General features: G+C 44.8%; 1 long non-coding RNA gene across 2 annotated transcripts; it reads left to right on the forward strand.

The window, feature by feature from the left end:
• The first annotated feature begins 8,914 nt into the window (after positions 1-8,914).
• Positions 8,915-17,181, forward strand: LOC109614639. 2 transcript variants are annotated; one of them, XR_828463.3, is made up of 4 exons: positions 8,915-9,042; positions 9,179-9,317; positions 16,411-16,600; positions 17,097-17,181. It is a non-coding gene; the product is annotated as an uncharacterized LOC109614639 (long non-coding RNA). The 2 variants fall into 2 exon arrangements; XR_004574571.1 differs by having other exon boundaries at positions 9,204-9,317.
• Positions 17,182-18,887: the final 1,706 nt, after the last annotated feature.

The raw sequence follows: 18,887 nt of genomic DNA on the forward strand, positions 1-18,887 counted from the left end.
TTCCCCTGGTTCTGGTTCTCACTGATGACGGAACACATAATCTAGTACTAGCCTCAGTCCACTGTCACTTTCACTGTAATTGGGCTTGCAAACAGCACAGAACTGACTTCGCTAAGTAACTCATTAGAGGTGTTGACTGATCAAAAGAATTAAGGGGAACACTTAGATCACACATCGGGTCTCAATGAAGGAATTATATTAAAGATCAAAATATTGACTGTACATTGTGTAATTCGTTGAGAACAAAATGACGTAACAATGGTCAGTGGAAACCAAAATCACCAACCCATGGAGGGCTGGATTCAAACTCAATAATCTAAAAGTCTAAGTAAACAATTGAAATCACAGGCTGTTACAACATGCGTGAATTTCATCACAGCAACTCATAATGTGACTCAGTAGTGTGTATGGCCCCCATGTGCCTGTATGCACTCCCAACAATGTCTGGGCATGCTTATGATTAGGTGGCGCATGGTGTCCTGGGGGATCTCCTCCCAGACCTGGATCAGGGCATCAGTGAGCTCCTGGACAGTATGTTGCACTACTTGGTGGCGTCGGATGCACCGATACATAACTTCCCAAGAGGTTCTCAATTGGATTAATGTATGGGGAACGTGAGGGCCACTTAATGGCATCAATGCCTTCATCATCCAGGAACTGCCTACACGCACTGGCCACATGAGGCCTGAAATTGTCCTGCACCAGGAGGAACCCAGGGCCCACTGCACCAGTGTAAGGTCTGACGATGGGTCTGAAGATTTCATCCCGGTACCTAACATCCGCCAGTGTACCGTTGGCTAGCACGTGGAGGTCTGTGTGACCCTCCAAGGATATGTCTCCCCAGACCATCACTGATCCCCCCGCCAAACCAGTCAGGCTGGATGATGTTGCAGGTAGCATAACGTTCACCACGGTGTCTGCTGACTCCCTCATGTCTGACACGTGCTCATGCCACCCTCATGGAGTCGGTCTCTGACAGTTTGGTCAGAAACATGCACACCAGTAGCCCGCTGGAGGTTGTTTTGTAGGGCTCTGGCAGTGCTCCTCCTGTTCCGCCTCGCAAAAAGGAGCAGATACTGGTCCTACTGCTGGGTTAATGTCCTTCCACGGCCCTGTCCAGCTCTCCTTATGTAACAGCCCATCTCCTGGTATCTCCTCCATGCTCTTGAGACTGTACTGGGAGACACAGCAAACCTTCTTGCGACGGCATGTATGGATGTGCCATCCTGGAGGGGCTGGACTGCCTGTGCAACCTGAATGGGCTGCAGGTACCGCCTCGTGCTACCAGTAGTGACAAAGACACTAGCAAAACACGAAACTAGAAAAGAATCAGTCATTAATTCATAATCGCTTATGCTTCCTAACTGAACTGATTGATACCCCTGAAGTTTAATTGACTTGGTGTTATGCTGTGATGTTTACGTGTATCCTTAATTGTATCCTTAATTTTTTAAGCAGTGGATATTGAATACATCTCACTTTGGAGTACAGAAATGTATGCACTCACTTCTCTAAGTTGCTGTGGACAAAAGCGTCTGTTAATTGACTTAAATGTCTGTTATTGATAATGATGCATAAGCTTGTGTGTGTGTGTGTGTGTGTGTGTTGACAGGTCTGTGTCGTATGTTCTCTACATCCTGACTCTCGTGTTGTGTGTGTTCCAGTGAAAACTGAAGTCATGACGACGGGCGTAATGTTGACACAGAACGTGGCTCCGGACAATCCGGGCTCAGAGACACGAGGCCAGTGTCACAGTGTTGTGCCAACAGCCAGGTGATGACACTGGCATCTGGGAGACTCATTAGCGTCTTCACTGTTTGACTTTGCTGTCAGAACTGTTGAAATAGTAATACTAATGACCACTGAAAGGTTCCTATCTACAGTACACATCTGCATTGATAGGTCATTTCGCTTGAAATATGAGATGCTTGGTGGAATGCTTGTATGTGCACTTCATAGCATTACCATCTGAGGCTACAAACTGCTAGCCTTACTCTAGCCGTCCTGGTCTCACACGCTCACGTTATATTTCCTTACACGGATACAGCAAACCAGAATGAGGTTACCAGAGTAGGATTTGTTTGTAAGAGGCTAACCGGCTGTATCTTATTTAAAAGTGGTCGTTACTCAACATTAAATGTAAAACCAAGTCAATTAAGTCATTGTGACACTTCATATTAATTTGCCCTCAGTACTCTGCAACCAACAACAATGATGCTTGTAGTAACATGCATATGTATTACCAGTAACACAGGGGCAGTTCAGTTATTATACATCACGTAACTGATGCTATTTAACATTGTGTTTGTTTCTTTAAAATATTTGATAAAGATTTTGCCTCAATTTATTTAAATTCCCTATTTTGGACCCAAAACAATAACTATTAGTGAAACATATCAAGTAGTAGGTTAAACTCATTAATATTAGCTAGCTATAATTCCCACATTTGAATTATATCAATGTTTTTATTAACATAGCTAGCTAGCTATATGTTCCTTGTATTTATTACTAATCCAAAAAAGCCTGCAAACTTCCTTCCTATTGGGAGGCTAGTGAAGTCAGGTGGGCAGAACCTAGAAAGCAGTTGGGCAGAGCTAGCTAATGACCCCCAAAAATGTATGTAGCTAAGAAACATTGTGTGAGAACTAAATTGGGAAATTAGACTTAACATAATTTCATAACCAATAAGTAATTCTTTACCAGAAAGCAAACAAGAACTAGTTATCTAGAAAACGCTTTGGAGAACAATATAATGTAAAGGGTTTTGAAGTGTGTGTTTATGGACTGTTGAAAGCCTCTATGACATGAACAATGACTGTGTACTCGCTGCTAATGGAAATCTGTCCACACCCCTGAGAGGAGAATGGTACCGCCCCCTGTGAGGAGAATGGTACCGCCCCCTGTGAGGAGAATGGTACCGCCCCCTGTGAGGAGAATGGTACCTCCCCCTGTGAGGAGAATGGTACCGCCCCCTGTGAGGAGAATGGTACCGCCCCCTGTGAGGAGAATGGTACCGCCCCCTGTGAGGAGAATGGTACCGCCCCCTGTGAGGAGAGGCGTGGTCAAGACTTCTAAAATATCATTCCTTTTGCATGTTGCATGGTTGTCTCCCAAGTCACGGCTGGAAGTTAGTGTGCGGGCGTGTGCGAATGTGTGTTTGAGTGAGTATGTTTGTGTGCGTGTGTGTGAATGTGAGAGTGTGTGTGGGTGTATGTGAGAGTGCGGTGGCACGTGTGTGAGAGTGTGTTTGTGAGCGTGTGTGTTTGTGTGTTAATATGGTGGAGTGTGTGTGAAAGTGAGAGTCTGTGTGAGTGTGAGAATGTGCATGAATGTGTGTGTCTGTGCTGCATGGGGACAGATAGGATTTTGCCACATTAGGAGAATGTAGGTAGTATTGAATGTATTATTTAACGTAATATTGAAGGTAATATTAAATGTATTATTGAATTTAATATTAAATGTAATTTTAAATGTAATATTGAATATAATATTAAAAGTAATTTTAAATGTAATATTGAATATAATATTAAATGTAATATTGAATGTAATATTAAATGTATTCTTTAAATGTAATATTGAATGTAATATTAAATGTAATATTGAATGTAATATTAAATGTATACTTTAAATGTAATATTGAATGTAATATTAAATGTAATATTAAATGTATACTTTAAATGTTATATTGAATGTAATATTAAATGTAATATTGAATGTAATATTAAATGTATACTTTAAATGTAATATTGAATGTAATATTAAATGTATACTTTAAATGTAATATTGAATGTAATATTAAATCTAATAGTGACAAATGGATGTCATGAGACAATAGTTGTTACCAAGTCGATTTTCACTTAGATTTTCTTCATTTCTAATTGGTGTTTCAGTCTGTCCGACTCTGATGTCCGTCACAGCTCCTGTGTCTACTAAATATATGTTCCACCGGGGCATATCAGCTGGAAAGGTATTTTCCTGACCAGTGTAACTGTGGAACAGGATGACATGTCCAACAGTCCTCTCATTCTGCTGCTACAGGATGAGGTGTTGAGTTGAATGAGCACGTGCTTATTTTTGTCCTACTCTCCCAGATTCATCTATGGGGCTCTGGCAGGTGTGTGTGTGTTGCATGTTCAAGTGTGCGTGTGTATGCGTGCGTGCGTGCGTGTGTGTGCGTGTGTGTGCGTGTGTGTGTGTTTGCAAATTCGTGTGTCCTTTGAGTCGGGAACAGAACATGATGCAACGGAAATCAGGGATCGTTTGGAGTGCTGTTTCCATTCCCTCCTCCGGCACCCTGCGTTCTTCAGATGTGTCAACAGGGTGTGAGAACACCCTTCAGCATCCAGGACACTTAGAGAGAACACGCGCACACACACACACACACACACACACACACAAAGGCTCAGAACACACCGCTCTAGGAGAAGAAAGCACAGGGTGTTACTAGAACGTCATAAAGTTCCCTAATGTTGGGCGGCATCCAGCAGTAGTATAAGTAATAGTATGTTCTGATGGAGGTACATGCGTGTCTGTTCCAACAACAGCATTCGCAGGGTGTCATTGCCGGCGTGGATAAATGCTTGTGTGTTGTCAATCAGTCAATCAATAACATTTATTTATAAAGCCCTTTTTACAACATCAGTTGTAACAAAGTGCTTTTACCGAAACACCCGGCCTTAAACCCCAAGGAGCAAACAACAGTAGTGTTGAATTTCAGTGGCTAGGATAAACTCCCTAAGAAGGCCGAAATGTAGGAAGAAACCTAGAGAGGACCCAGGCTCAGAGGGGTGACCAGTCCTCTTCTGGCTGTGCCAGGTGAGATATTAAGAGTCCAATTGGAATAATTAATAAATGCATGTGGGCTATATCCAGAGTCTATTTAAATTTAGAAGCATGACCAGATGGACAAGGACAGGGACAGCAACGGGCCCCCCAAACCAGGTACTCCGCATGTTTGGACCAGGACCTCAAGTCCTCCTAAAGTTTAAAACGGGAGGAGACTGGGGTCCGGTGACACTGTGGCCCTACCCGGGGGAGGCCCCGGACAGGGCCCAACAAGCAGGAAATCAATCCACCCACATTGCCAGGCATCAACCAAAGGGACAACCACCAACTGCAACCACCCTGAATGAGGGCCGAGTATTGCCAGCAGAGTACAGCCCAATTGCACAAGTGCGCAACAGAGAGACAACAAGAAGCCAGTTACTCTTCCCCCAAAAGGCATTGGAGGGAGGGCATCCCAGAGGCGACGAGAGCCCTCGTATGGGTGATGTCGTGACACTGCGTATGGGTGATGTTCATCCATGTTATGTGTTTAGTCGGTACACTGATTGATCAACTTTCAAGGTTAACCAGGTCAGTAAACAAGGTTAGCGCACATGCTACACAAACCGTGGGCTAGCATGGTTAGCTGACCCGGCACACAATAGGGAGGGTCCATTCAGCGAGCTCCCAGTCAGCTGACTTGGAGCCATCGCGGGAACTTCACAATAAAGCAGACAGCTCTGCGCTCCATCTAAAAACAGTAGTGTATTCTGCATTGTGCTTATTCTTACAATGTTTGTGACTGGGCAGCCAGCTCCCTGTTGTTCCTTATCAGTTGCAGACATTTAAACACTGGATCAACAGCATCTGACATGAAACAAGATAGACAATGTAGCTCCTTAGACATCCCTGTGATGAAGCTCACCTACCCTCAGCACTTATGGACGGCCAATCAGGAAGTTTGGGATCCAGTGGGGGGGGCGTGGTCCAGCCCCAAGGTCTCCCGGCTTCCTGCGGGGATCTGAGGAGACCGCGATGTTGGCAGCCGTGCCATAGTGGACAAAGCGTATCCCACTCGCATAGGTGTCCTTTTTGTTGCTGGTTTCGACAGGGGGGACGTTGTCCTCGACCGGGGTCTCTAAGGACGACTCATGATGCCTGAAGTGAGTGCAGCTTATCTCTGTTACCTCGACGTGTTCAGATACGGGAACAATGGTGGACACCGGCTTGTGTGTGCTGTCATGACAGCATTGTTGTAACGATACCCCCGCCTCCGTAATTAATACACACACACGAGCACCCACAAACACACACAAGCGGTCAACGTGCAGTGTACCCCCCCCCCCCCACCACCCAGTGTGACAGAGAAGAAAGGGTTAAAGCTGTGTCTGTGTTCTGGCCCGGCGCCGGTGCTCCTACGGTTTCCACAACGCACCCGAAAGATAATGCGCCCCGCCGCGTGAGTAACCATGACGACACACACGGCCGGAACACCGCCAGTTTCCAGCCTACGCACTGTTCCATTTGTTTTACAATTAGCTCAGCTGTTTGCGCAGTGTGGGGTCACAGACAGTTGTAGCCTAGCAGCTTCTGTGGAAAGTTGGAGATACTGATGGATGGAAGATAGCGTGGAGATTACAGCTGCGTGTAGGGAAAAAACACATACCCAAATATACTTTAACAAATATAGTGTGTTTGAAAGGGAAATATCAACAACAGATTGTCGTGATGAAGGAATAACCAAAGAAATGCGATAGCCTAACCGGCTGGAAATGCAAAGGTGAAATGAGGTGAAGTCTCTTTTTTTTTGGGGATGTGGGAATTTGAGTTCTTTGTCATGAGGCAGCCAGAACACCTAGTATCCACTGATCAATGGAACATTGTTAGATAACCTTCGTGAGTGAGGTAATCTGTCATTAAGATCACCATAAAAAGTGAATTCACAACTGTACTTGATTACCGATGGTGGGGTGAAGCTGGGTCACTTCTGATGGTGCCGAGAAGAGGTCCATGGTATTGAAAGGACACGTTTCCTCCCTGACATTTACTGCTAATCTGAAGTCTAGACTGATACAGCCGATGTGAGACACTGATCTGAATCAATGGGACTCTTACAATCACTGTGAGAGGACCCAAAACAAATGTGGTCTTTATCCTGGTCCTGTCCGTAACAATAGGACTGGCCTGTCCCAGACAGACTGAAATGTCACACCGGGCCAATAACACTGAGTGGGAAACGGTCATCAAGTCCTCTTGAAGTATGTGCGTGTGTGTGTGTGTGTGTGTGCGTGTGTGTGTGTCAATGAGGGTTGGGGAGTTATTAAAATAGTAGTTGGTGAGGTGTAGGACACATTGACACTGAGGGCAGACTGACCTTGAGGTGACTGACACACAAAACAAACAAACACACATTCTGTTGTTTTACTATCCTTGTGGGGACTCCGAATGACAACAGACCTTGTCCCTGTCTCTAAAACCCAGCTGTAAAAGTTGCCCTAAGACGAAGGTGAAATGTGTCTTGTTTTTCTGGGGATTTTTGCCACTGCCCAATCACAGTCAGAAAGACAGACACACAAACACACAATACAAAGACCGATGAAGGGAGGAGAGAAGAGACGCTGAGAGTTGGGAGGGGCTTAGGGCAGAAGGAGAGAGGGGAGGAGGAGGAGGAGGAGGGGGGAGATCTGTTCTTTCTTCTCTTGTTTTTGTGAGCTGGGCTGACGCAGGTGTCTGCAGACACACTTGGCCTCCGTCCAGATATGGATTACACCACCATCCCCACGACTACCACCACCCCCAACACCACCACCACTACTACCCCCACCACTACCACCACCCCCAACACCACCACCACTACCACCACTATTACAACCCCCACCACCACCACCACCATCACGACTAATACCACCCCCATGACTACCAACAGCACCACCCTATCACTAACCATCACCACAGACACCTGAATAGAGTAAAATAGTGATAGGAAATAGGAATAGGAAAACGTATACATCGAGAAAAATTGTGAGAGGACAGAGATAAAAAAGTAGACAAGGAATGACAAAAGACAGTGACAGAAAAAGAGAAAGAGAACATGAAAGACATCGAAAGAGAGAAAAATGTATAAAAAGTAAATATAATGGAAATATTTGTTGTGTTCACGTCTTCCCTTTGATCACAAAAAAACCGGTAGAGCCAGTATATCATCCACATCTCTCATCACCTTTTCCTTTTCCTGTTCATCCTCCCTCTAATTACAAATATCATCATCATGATCCAACAAGATTTCCCAATCTCACATCGGTATTTTAAGTATTTCGGAAAAAAAATGGTAACTATTCATTCCAAAGAGTGTAAAGCTATGGTTTGGGAAAGGAATAAAACCAAACATGTCCATCATTGGCAGTGCTCAAGTGGAGTAAGCTGTGAGCCCAAGCTCCGAGAATCGCAGGTACCACCCAAGTTGCGCACTTCTTTCTCTTTTTCTAAGAAATCATAGCAGGTAGTTCCTGGGACCTGGACAATATGTAACTAGTGGGTGTAAAGTGGGTGTAAAGTGGGTGTAAAGTGTGATCCACCCAGTCGTCATCAACACCACCCCTCCATGCTCTAGTGAGTAGTGCTGCATTCAGTATCCCTGTGAGTCCAGTGGCAAAACACTGTGAGTCAATATCTGACATGGAGCCGGCAGCATTTACCCTGACCTGCACTAGGTTGGAGGGGGATTGCGGAGGACGGATGGGAGACTGACGAGAGGGGCGGAGAACTGATGTTTTTAAGGGGCAGGGGGAGGTGGAGGTGAGGACCAGTCTACTTTTGTTTCTCTGTACAGAGGGATGAGTGACGGGGGGCCGATCAGCAGGAGAAAGGGACGGAAGAGGAGGGAAAGATGAGTGACCTCAGGGGCGGAGAGGAGAGAGAGTGTGTGAGAAGTGTGACAGGGGAGAGAGGGGATAGAGAGACTTGGGGGAATGAGGATCGAGAGACACTGGGGGAGAGAGGGAGGTAAGAAAGAGGGACAGATAGACTGCAGGGAAGAGTATGGAAAGAGTGATGTCACCTTAATGAGGCGGTAGGAAAAACAAGACAAGGCCTGAACCCTGTGCCCCCGTTACCCCTCCCCCTCTGGTTTGTGCCATCCAGCTAGCCAAAGCATTGTTCTGACGGAGTCAGATGCAGATGCAGACTACGGCCACAGAAAAGTGTTTGTCCTCTCTGACTCAAGGCTCTAAAGTTGTTCAATGAAAGACGGCCTCTGAAAATACTTGGGTGTAAGCTGATGTAAGTCATCCTAACAACAAATCCACAATTTATTCAGAGGGATGTTTTAAGTCAATTATTTTGTCATTATCCTGTGTTGTGCTAATGTAGCATTCACTTTAAAGACAAACAATACCCGTTTGCTATGGATCTGTAGCTATGTGGCCAATTTGCGTGTACAGCAGACGGCCTGCAGAATTCTGGGTAAGCTGCTGTGGTTGGCATATGCAGGACGCCCTACCAACACTGAGATGCAACAATCCAGACGTGAGATGCCTGGAACCTCACAACCTCAGGTGAGATATGTCTTGATTAGCACAGGTGCAGCTTGCTGCGCGAGGTAAGATGTTACTCTGTGAAGGTTGCACAAATACAAGTGATTCAATTTAGTCAGACATCTCCCCAACGTTTTGGTGCTGGTAGGCGGTGTCATATCTCATTGGGCGAGGCTGACACCTTGTCATTCGCACCATTCTTATGATATGATTCCAGCTGGCTACAATGGGCTTCCACTAGGAATGACTGAACGAAGGTAACGGAAAACTGTTCCATGTAACTCTGCTCTTGAATGAAAGGCCTGTTTCAGTACAGACAGCAGGCACACTGCTATGATAAGACTGGAAAGATAGGAAGATAAGTTTCTCCATTCGGGGAGGAGGTGGGCCTAGAGTTGGATCTGGGGATGGCTGTGGTGGATGGGGGGAGCGTCTGTTCTTTACATGAAGCTGAAGGGTTAGCGTTAGACAGGTTTGTTAGTGGTAGAGCTTATTGTTCCCTGTGAACGCGACCGGGTTCATTTTATTGGTAAGTATCGAAAACTGGTTGTTAGAATCTGGCATTTTATTGAGCTTTGACCTTTTTACTACATTGGGTAGAGCAGGAACCACCATCTGGGGAACACAGGGGACCTCTTACACTTAGATATGTGTCTGGACTGTGTGTGAACATAATGGTTCAACATGTGTCCCTATGTTTGCCGATTTTATTTATTTTATGCGCCCTTGTAAGTGTCCTAAAATGTGTGAGCCCATATAACAGATGTTTTGGGTGTGGGACAGTAAGAGACTTCCAATGAATAACAGGTTATTCCTCCTCTGTCCAACCAACTCCCACAGGAAATGAATCTGTAGACCTGGCAACACACTAGACCGCGCAACCCTGAACGTCTTGAGGTTGTATCACTCAAAAGCCAGCTCATTAAGCCAGGCTTAAAGAAGCGTAGCGCCATTTGTCACCACTAGCAGCTAAAGTGGTGCTGTTGATCCAACATGCCACTGAAAATTGTGTTCTACATCATTGGTCATTGGACTGAGCATTGAGCGTTTTAGAACTTAGGTTTGGTTTGTGGGTACGGTTAGCATTGGGTTTAGTATTATGTTGTGCAACAGGTCCAGTATGCCTGGGTTGAGTATTGAGGTGAAGTTAAGTTTAGGGTTAAGGTTAGTGTCTGGTGTACCCTATAGTATTACAGCATGTTCCTGTAGAGTCTATGCAACAGTATTCATGACATCATGTTACATTCCATTAATTTATCAGGCGCTCTGAACCTGAGTGAAACCAATGAAAGACACAGCTCAATATTATGAACAATCAATTAATTGTCTTCCCAATTTAAAATGTTAGTGACGTGCCATAAGTACAGCATGATCTATTCTGGTAGAGATTTAACCTGAAACCTTACAGCAACACCAAGCTAATGACATACACACACACACACACACACACACACAGGGACTCAGTCATCTCACGTGGCTAATGTCCTGTCCCGTAATGTAATACAATAGGCCCGGTGTCCTTCTGGGCCTATCTGCTCTGCTCTGAGGACAGACGCACCACCGCATTGACCTCAATGCTGACCTGCTGATACCACTGTCACCCAGGGGGGCCTGACCCCCTGCTGACTATCCCTGTGTCAATGAGTGTGTGTACGTGTGTGTGTGTGTGTGTGTACATGTGTGTGTGTGTGTGCATGTCTGTGTGTCTGTGTGTGCTACATTCATACGTGTGGTGTGTTCATCCTAAGTAGTTTCCATCGTTTCCGAACGGAGGGTCACTCCCCTTTCTGAACTAAGTGCTCTTCACATCTCAGAGGAGTCCAGAAGTTCCATGATTTGGGTGTGTGGAGGTAACAGGACAAAGGTAATCATCTCAGACAAATATTCGTCATGGCTAGCTAGTTACTTTTTCTGCTGACCACCAAATGTAAGAATATAACTGACAGAAACGTTTGCTAAACAAAATGTCAGCTTTTCAAAAGTCAAAAGAATTACAAATTCCTGTTGAGTACCTGATTAAGAGATCTGGACATTTATTTCCGCACAAACAGTACTTACATTGTATTATTGAAGTCGTGATGAAATCCTACAATTTCATTGGTGCAGCCCCTCACCGCTACCCCTTTTTTTGTTTAACAAAATACTTTTGAAAGTTGTAGTGCATTTTTCTAAATTAAATTTGACGGTGTAAAACCAAGCACAACTACCAATTAATCAAAGAGGGAGAATTATCATTATTATTACGCACTAAAGTGTGCGTGAGAAAGACTTTGGCTTCTGAAAAAGCATTGCATTTGCTTGATTAAACAACTTTTCCAGTAAATTCACCAACACCTCATTTGCATCCGCTCCAATTATCTGGGCACTGCTGTCAGAGGAAGATTGACAGGTGAGCATTTCTTCCGTGTTCTGGTGCCTGTTTGGGCAGCGTGTCGCAGTGATGTTTGGTTGGTGCTCCAGGGTTAGTGTAACTCTGTGTGCGCAGCCCGTGGCTGTAACCGCGTGCTACCCCCTCTGATAGTGATCTGAGGAAGTCTTTATGAGCTCCGTAATGGCTCAGCAGTAAATGCCACACACACATACACTCTCACGTACGCACACGTACGCAAATGCAGTAACGTACATGTGAACACAAACACACTCGAAAACATCCACACTTCCATGTTTACAAGGACACACTCTCTTGCCCACATGCACGCACACAGCTCACATACAGAACACTCTGACCATACACACACACACACACACACACACACTCACACACACAGACAGGTCTTTCTCCCAGCTGTCCAGTGTGTCCTGTGTCAAACAGAGGAAGCTGGTGATTAGCATCCTGAGGAACGGAGAAGGGAAAGGGAGAGGAAGACAGGAAGAGCTTATCAACACTATAGATTGACCAATCGGAAGCTTTCAATGTCCTGTTCTGGGATGGGGAATTGGAGGGAGGGAAAAGAGAGGGGAGGGGGGAAGAGGGGGAAGGAGAAAAGAGGGAGCTGAAAAGTGGAGTGCAGAAAGGAAAATCGAAATTAGGACACAGGATGGGAATAATATTTTTTTTTTACTGTGTGGTTTATAACATCTTTGGTCTATACACGGAACGAAAGGAGATTGATGTTAGAAAGTGGAAGAGACGAGAGAGGGAGAGTGATGTCACTGAGATGGAGAGGGATGGTGATGTCACAGAGATGGAGAGAAACAGTGATGTCACAGAAACTGAGAAATATCACAGAGACAGAGAGGGAAAGTGATGTCATGGAGAGGGATAGGGCAAGTGATATCACATAGGCAGAGAGGGAGAGTGTTAGTGTTGCTGAAATTTGAGGTAGAGGTCTTGAAAACAGGAAGGAACAGACCAATGTCTCTACCACAAATAGATAATCAGATGTCATACTTTGCTGACTCATTAGTCACAAAAATGGGGGAACTCTCCCTAGTGTGATTTTATTTCCAGAATATTTCATTTCCAATTTCAGTTGCTGTATACATTTTTGCTTACTGTTGTTGTTGTGCCATTTGGTCTTGTAGTGCGATCTATGTCTATGTACTCTGGAATGTCTGCATTCAAAATCCGATAACATGACCACAGGCTTGTTCTTGCGATTAAAACGGGCGGGGGGATGGGTGTGTTTGTAATTGTTCATCACACTTGAACACCTATCCACCACAGAGAAAAACATTCTCAGAGCAAAACACGCACACGCGCAAATACCAAAACACAGTCGGAAACAATCCATCCACCCAGCCTTGTTCCAATGAAAGTGGGTTCAAAAACAAATGACGTGCTTGGATTTTTATTATGTTCCGGGCAGTGTTCTTCCTTGGGCAGGAATGCGGACAGGAATGTGTTTTGCTCCGGTAGCGCTTCGTTTTCGGCTGGGACAAAAAAACAACGTTGCCAGAGAAAAAGATTGAAAGCGAGAGACAAAAAATGAAAAAGGGTGCGAGGCTGCAAGGATATTTAGGGATGAAATGAGAAAAGAGAAAAACAGAAAGCACGGTGATGTTTTGTCCGCATCATCAAAACAATAGCTCTATTCATCTCATGTTAACCACAGGAGCTTTACTCAAACCCATTGATCCCTAGGATGTACGCCAACACAAGACCACCCCCCCCCCCATCCTCTCCTCTCCCCCATCCTCAGTCTCTGGTTCTCATCATCCTGGTTCCTGGTCCTCTCTCTAGCTGACACGGTTACATAACTGCTAGTGTGATATTAGGGGTTCCACTCCAAACGTTTTCCTTAAGCCCACACCCTCAGGAAAACGATGCACCGCTTGATTCACTAGCTCACCAGAGGAGAGACAGTTTAGGGCCTAGCTACTGTGCCCGAGTGGTGAACTGAGCCTGAATATAGCCAGCTAACAGGCACATGGCTCTGTTTTCCTGCTGCTGCACAACAGCCCTAATGCAATGCACCTCTGCACGCAGGCTGGACCTGTTAAAGCCGTTGCTCTGTTTTTCTCACAGAGTTGTTGTTTGGTAATTTCCCTGTCATATATCTGCTCATGTGCACACAGACGGCAGGGGTGGGAATATTTAAGGTGTGTCCGTAAAAACAAGGTGATCAAGGTTGAAACCTGGTTTTAGCAGCAACATGGTTGGTTATGGCTACATGTATAAAGAAGGTGATGGGAGTTGATGATTTACTTAATGAGTGTAAATGTTATGAGACTGAGATTTGTGCTCAAATGTTTTTGGACACCCTTAAACCTATAGAGCCACCATATGCCCTAAGATTAGCCCTAGCTTCAGGTTAGTTAAAACAGCCTGCTGTACTAGGGCAGCAGGACATATTGCATAGCATCTCTGACACGTCACCTCCTAGTACAGAGTTTCAGACCACTTATCTTGAAACATTTGCATCTAATTGCTTACTGTCTGTCTGTGTAAGATAGAGGAAGACTGTAGATTTGTTACTGAACCCAGGATGTGCTCCAGGCCAATCCCTTACACAGGGGCACTTGGGGACCTATTTGTCCCTGGCAGAGTGACCTCGGTGAGGGATGAGATGATGCCGTCCTGGGCTCTCTGTCTGGTGCTCCAAGCTGGGACAGAAGAGATGGATGAAAGAGGACAAATGGAGGGAGAGGGGGGGACAGGGGGATCAGAAAGTAGATGGAAGATTAAACAAGGGAGGATGATGGAGGATGAATTCGGCGAGAGGTGGAGATATGGGAGGACAATGTTTGTCATCCATCATTGTTCCTCCATTTATCCATTCATGTGGTTGGGAGACCACCAGAGAGTTCCACGGCTAGGGAGGTGTGTGTGTGCGTCTGTGTGTTTTATGAAAGTGAATTGGGGAGATGGATGAGTGTGCTTTATGTGGCTATGACAGACTGTCTGTCCGTTTAAAGTCAGTGTGTGTGTGTGTGTGCGTGCGTGTGTGTGTGTGTGTGTTTGTTTATGCACACGCTCATATACTCCAAAAATACCTTCTCTGTTTCAGATAGGAAGTGAATAGAGCAAGATAGGATGTCAATATTGGAATGATGGTTGTGTCCGCAACGCCCTGAAGACACACGCACGCACTCACACACGCCCCTGGCAGAGCCAGCCTGGGTCACACCCACACACACACACACACACACGCGCACGCACACAATCTCATTCATGTTTTATTCATCCAGTGTGTATTTTGTCTGTAGGGTGTGTGTCAGCTGAAAGAGCAAACAGATCTTGGTATTCTGGAGAGACTCAGTATGGACACAGTGTGTTGGCTGTTTATTCCATGATAGCGCACGTAATTGATCAATTCAAACTCTTAACCTGGTCCATTTAACCGACGCTCACTCCGTGCCAAACCGAGAACCGCGGAGGAGAAGGGTCTGGCCGGCGCCACCAGCCCCTGGACCCGGGTATCAACGGTTCTGAGGTTGATAAAGGGGAGCACCTCCATTTGGCTTTGGTGGGTCTGCCTTTGTTGTGGCTCCCCTGCCCTCCTATTGGACCATCTCCTCGGTGTAGGCACCATGTTCTTCCTGATGACTGTTTGCCTAATTATTTATTTATCTGCGCCCCTCCCCCCTCCGGCCTCCATCGCTTGTATAATAGAGCGCTAATTCCCAAAAGAGAGTCCCATCCCCCTCGCCTTTCCTCCAGAGCCTCCCCACTACCTCTCCCCTCCCCCGCCTCTATAATCAATGTCTAGCTCTGTCTGGAGTCAGCCCCCTCTTCCTCGCACATAAACAAAACGTGCACGCAGGCGCCTACGCGCGCACGCCCACACACACACACACACTTGGCCCAGCTCAGACAAGGGTCAATGGGATGGGGGTTTGTGAGGGGTGGGTCTGTAACTACTGTATATAACTAATGACACTTTATACACATTTTTCACAAGCCAAAATTTTACTCAATGTTATGCAAACTCAACAGTCTCTTTCTCTCTCTCTCTCTCTCTCTCTCCATTCAAAAGGTCTTTGTTGGCACAGGGAAAGTTTGTTTGCATTGCCAAAGCAAGTGGAGAATGAAAACAATAACATTTAAATGTAATAAAATGGTGAAATAAACAATCAGAAGGTCTCTGTAGAAAATACACATGCAAACGCTTTAAAAGGATGAAGGTATTTATTAGCTCTGTAGGAGGATTTAAAGCTTGATTGACAAGGGAAAATAAGCACATCAGCATTGGATACATTCACAGTGTGGTTTGTTATCCAGTGGTTGCCCTTTTCTCATGGCAACTGGTCACAAACCTTAATTCCCAACTGCACACTACGGTATTCTGCCAAACACAACTGCAGTTTATCGATGTATGATTTCATACACACACACACACACACACACACACACAGAGTCACACCAGGTGCTGAAGTGTGCTTGTGGGACGTTTTATGCTACTATAGTTTTATTTAGACCCAAACATTTATTCCACGGAGAGACTGGAGTGTTTTCCCCTTTAGATTTGTACCAAACTGAGACCTACACAACAAGGGGAGGGGAGGTCCTAACTCATTATTGACCTAATTAATCAATCAAGCACAAGGTGAGAGAGACCTACAGACACTTGGCCATCTGCGGAAAAAGATTTGTGTCAAATATTAAAGAAATGATAATGTAAATGAAAGTGAAAATGTTGACTGTTGCACGTTGCACGTTTCCTTCTGACAGATACACCCCATGCCGAGGTGAGGTCTAAAGACAATGTCTGGCTCGGTGTCCCTTGGAGCGGAATGAGTGGTGATGAAGGAAGTCTGTTTCTGTAGGTCCTTCCAGCTTCATAAACAGAATCAAAACAAGACAATTCTACTATCATCAGCCACAGCACTTGTTTGAGAGAGAGCACCACGTTAGTTACCAGGTAAACAACAAAGTCGTTGAGTTCCTACGCCTTCTTGGTCATGGGTCTGGCCAAAGCGCTGCTTTGTTTTTTCGCCCTACAGTGCAGCAAGAGTTTCTGGTTGCTAATGCGAATAGAACGTTTTATTTACATATTATGTTTATTTAAATTCAATTGTTTTCCAGACAATCGATGTAGTCCAAATAGAGTCTTTGAGGACGTTGTAGCATAGTGTTTTTGGCCTTGGTCAGCTGGTGGACATCCCCAAGTAAATGACAGAGACGTGCATCAGAGATTAAAGAGGTAGGGACAACAGAGATATTGAGAAGGATATAACAGAGAGATAAAGACAATGAGAGAAGAGAAAGATAGAAAGATTGAGAGAATGCAGTGAGAGAGAGAAGGAATGCATGACAGTGGAGAAAATAATGACCTTTTCTCAGAATCCAATGTCTTTCTACTTTTTTCTCAGATGATTTATTCCTTTCTTCCTCTCTCTCTCTCTCTCTATGTTTAGCTCTCTGTCTATCAAGCCACTTAGTTGGACAGCCTGTTCTTGGGAGATTCTGAGATATTCCAGAAGATTCCCAGAGATCTGATCAGGAAGGAATGCAAACATAAGGAAAGGCATTTTTGACTATATTTGTACATCTACGGACGAACAACAAGGGAAAAACATGACAAACACCAAAACGTGAGCACAGGCAACTGAGCCTAATACCACACAGACCCAAAACAAACCCAAACACAGGTACGCAAAAACAAACACAACACACACACAACACACACTCACTGTCCAGGGCCAGTCTCTAAACGTGTTCCCACTGTAAACAACTGTTCAAATGACACTTCCTATCTGTATGAACACACATTGTTTGACAACAAGAGATTAATAATCTTACACAAGCAGGGATCAGGAGTAACTCACTCACTCACACACAAACAACACACTTCCTCTTGTGGTCCTATTTCACAATGTTGCGTAATCGTGCGGTTTGAGAATATAGTAAACAAGCTGAACTTCCTCTTTACATTGAAACCTTTAAATCGCTCAGTCCCTGACTCTCTCCCTGACTATCTCTCTCTTACTTTCTCTCTGACTCTCTCTCTCTTCTCACTCTCCCATACACACACACCTTTCCCTGTAGCACAATGAAAATAAACAATCCCACATTGTGTTTCAAACGGTACATTATCAACCCAACACCCCTGTGTTACCAAACATGGAGCGAGAATCCAACGTGTTTCGGACAGCTTTAGGAAGGAGCACGAGGAGGGATGTTTTCATGGGAGACTATTAGTTCCCCTGTGAGAAAGGTCAGAGGTCATTTACACACACACACATCTCGAGCCCAGACAGTGCCTGGGAATTGGGATTGAGGACAGTGTCAGTGAGAAGGTAAACAGGCAATAGGATTTATATGAAATTCAGAAGAAGGGCGAGGGCATTCCTCAGGCCTGCCTCAACAAAGGAGAGAGGAAGACCAAGAGATATTAAGAAAGACAAACAGCTGGAAGGGGAGAAAACCTAATCAACAAACAACATACTGCATATGAACTGGATTTCTTCCAGTTCTCTTCCTTCAGCCGAAATGCCACATTTGTCCAGGAATTTGATGTATGTTGTCAGAATACATTCGATAAAACTTCTGCACTCTTTAATTTTTGCTACTAAACATTATATAAATAATACATTCAGTTTCCATTTTATTACATACCCCATACAGTACTGTGTTGAACACTATGTCTCCAGAACAGGCAGAATTCTTCGGGTCATGGATTCTACAAGGTGACAGAAACAGGAATGTTGATCCATGATGATTTGATGACATCACCCCATTGGTTCAGCCCTGGACACTGGTGTATTCATGCTGTGATCAGTACATTAGTGAGTGCATACATTTTAAATTTCAAACAGGCCTCCTTGTGGGAATCGAACCGACAACCCTGGCCTTGCAAGTGTCTAGATTCACTGGACCTGTAGACCTGGAAGTGGCTCAGTAACTTCATATAGACGTTTGCATAAGAAAATATTGATAATCCACTTCATTTTCACAGAGTAAAAACAAGGGGTTTCTAGCGTTTGGGAGATCATGTTGTCCAAAGATTCTGTGTTTTTCGTAAGAGTTTTTATTGCTCATAAAGAAAACCTATTTCTGCCTTTCTAAAGTGTTTCCCAAACATCAAACCTTGGAATTCCTGAGACATGAGTAAGGCTGTTCCATCTGTCCGTGTCTGTGCCTGTCTTTCTGTGTCTCTGTGTCTGTGTGCATGTCTGTCTGTTTGTTTGTCTGTGTGTGTGTCTGCG

The sequence above is a fragment of the Esox lucius genome, chromosome 16 (assembly GCF_011004845.1).
Source record: "Esox lucius isolate fEsoLuc1 chromosome 16, fEsoLuc1.pri, whole genome shotgun sequence".
NCBI lineage: Eukaryota > Metazoa > Chordata > Actinopteri > Esociformes > Esocidae > Esox > Esox lucius.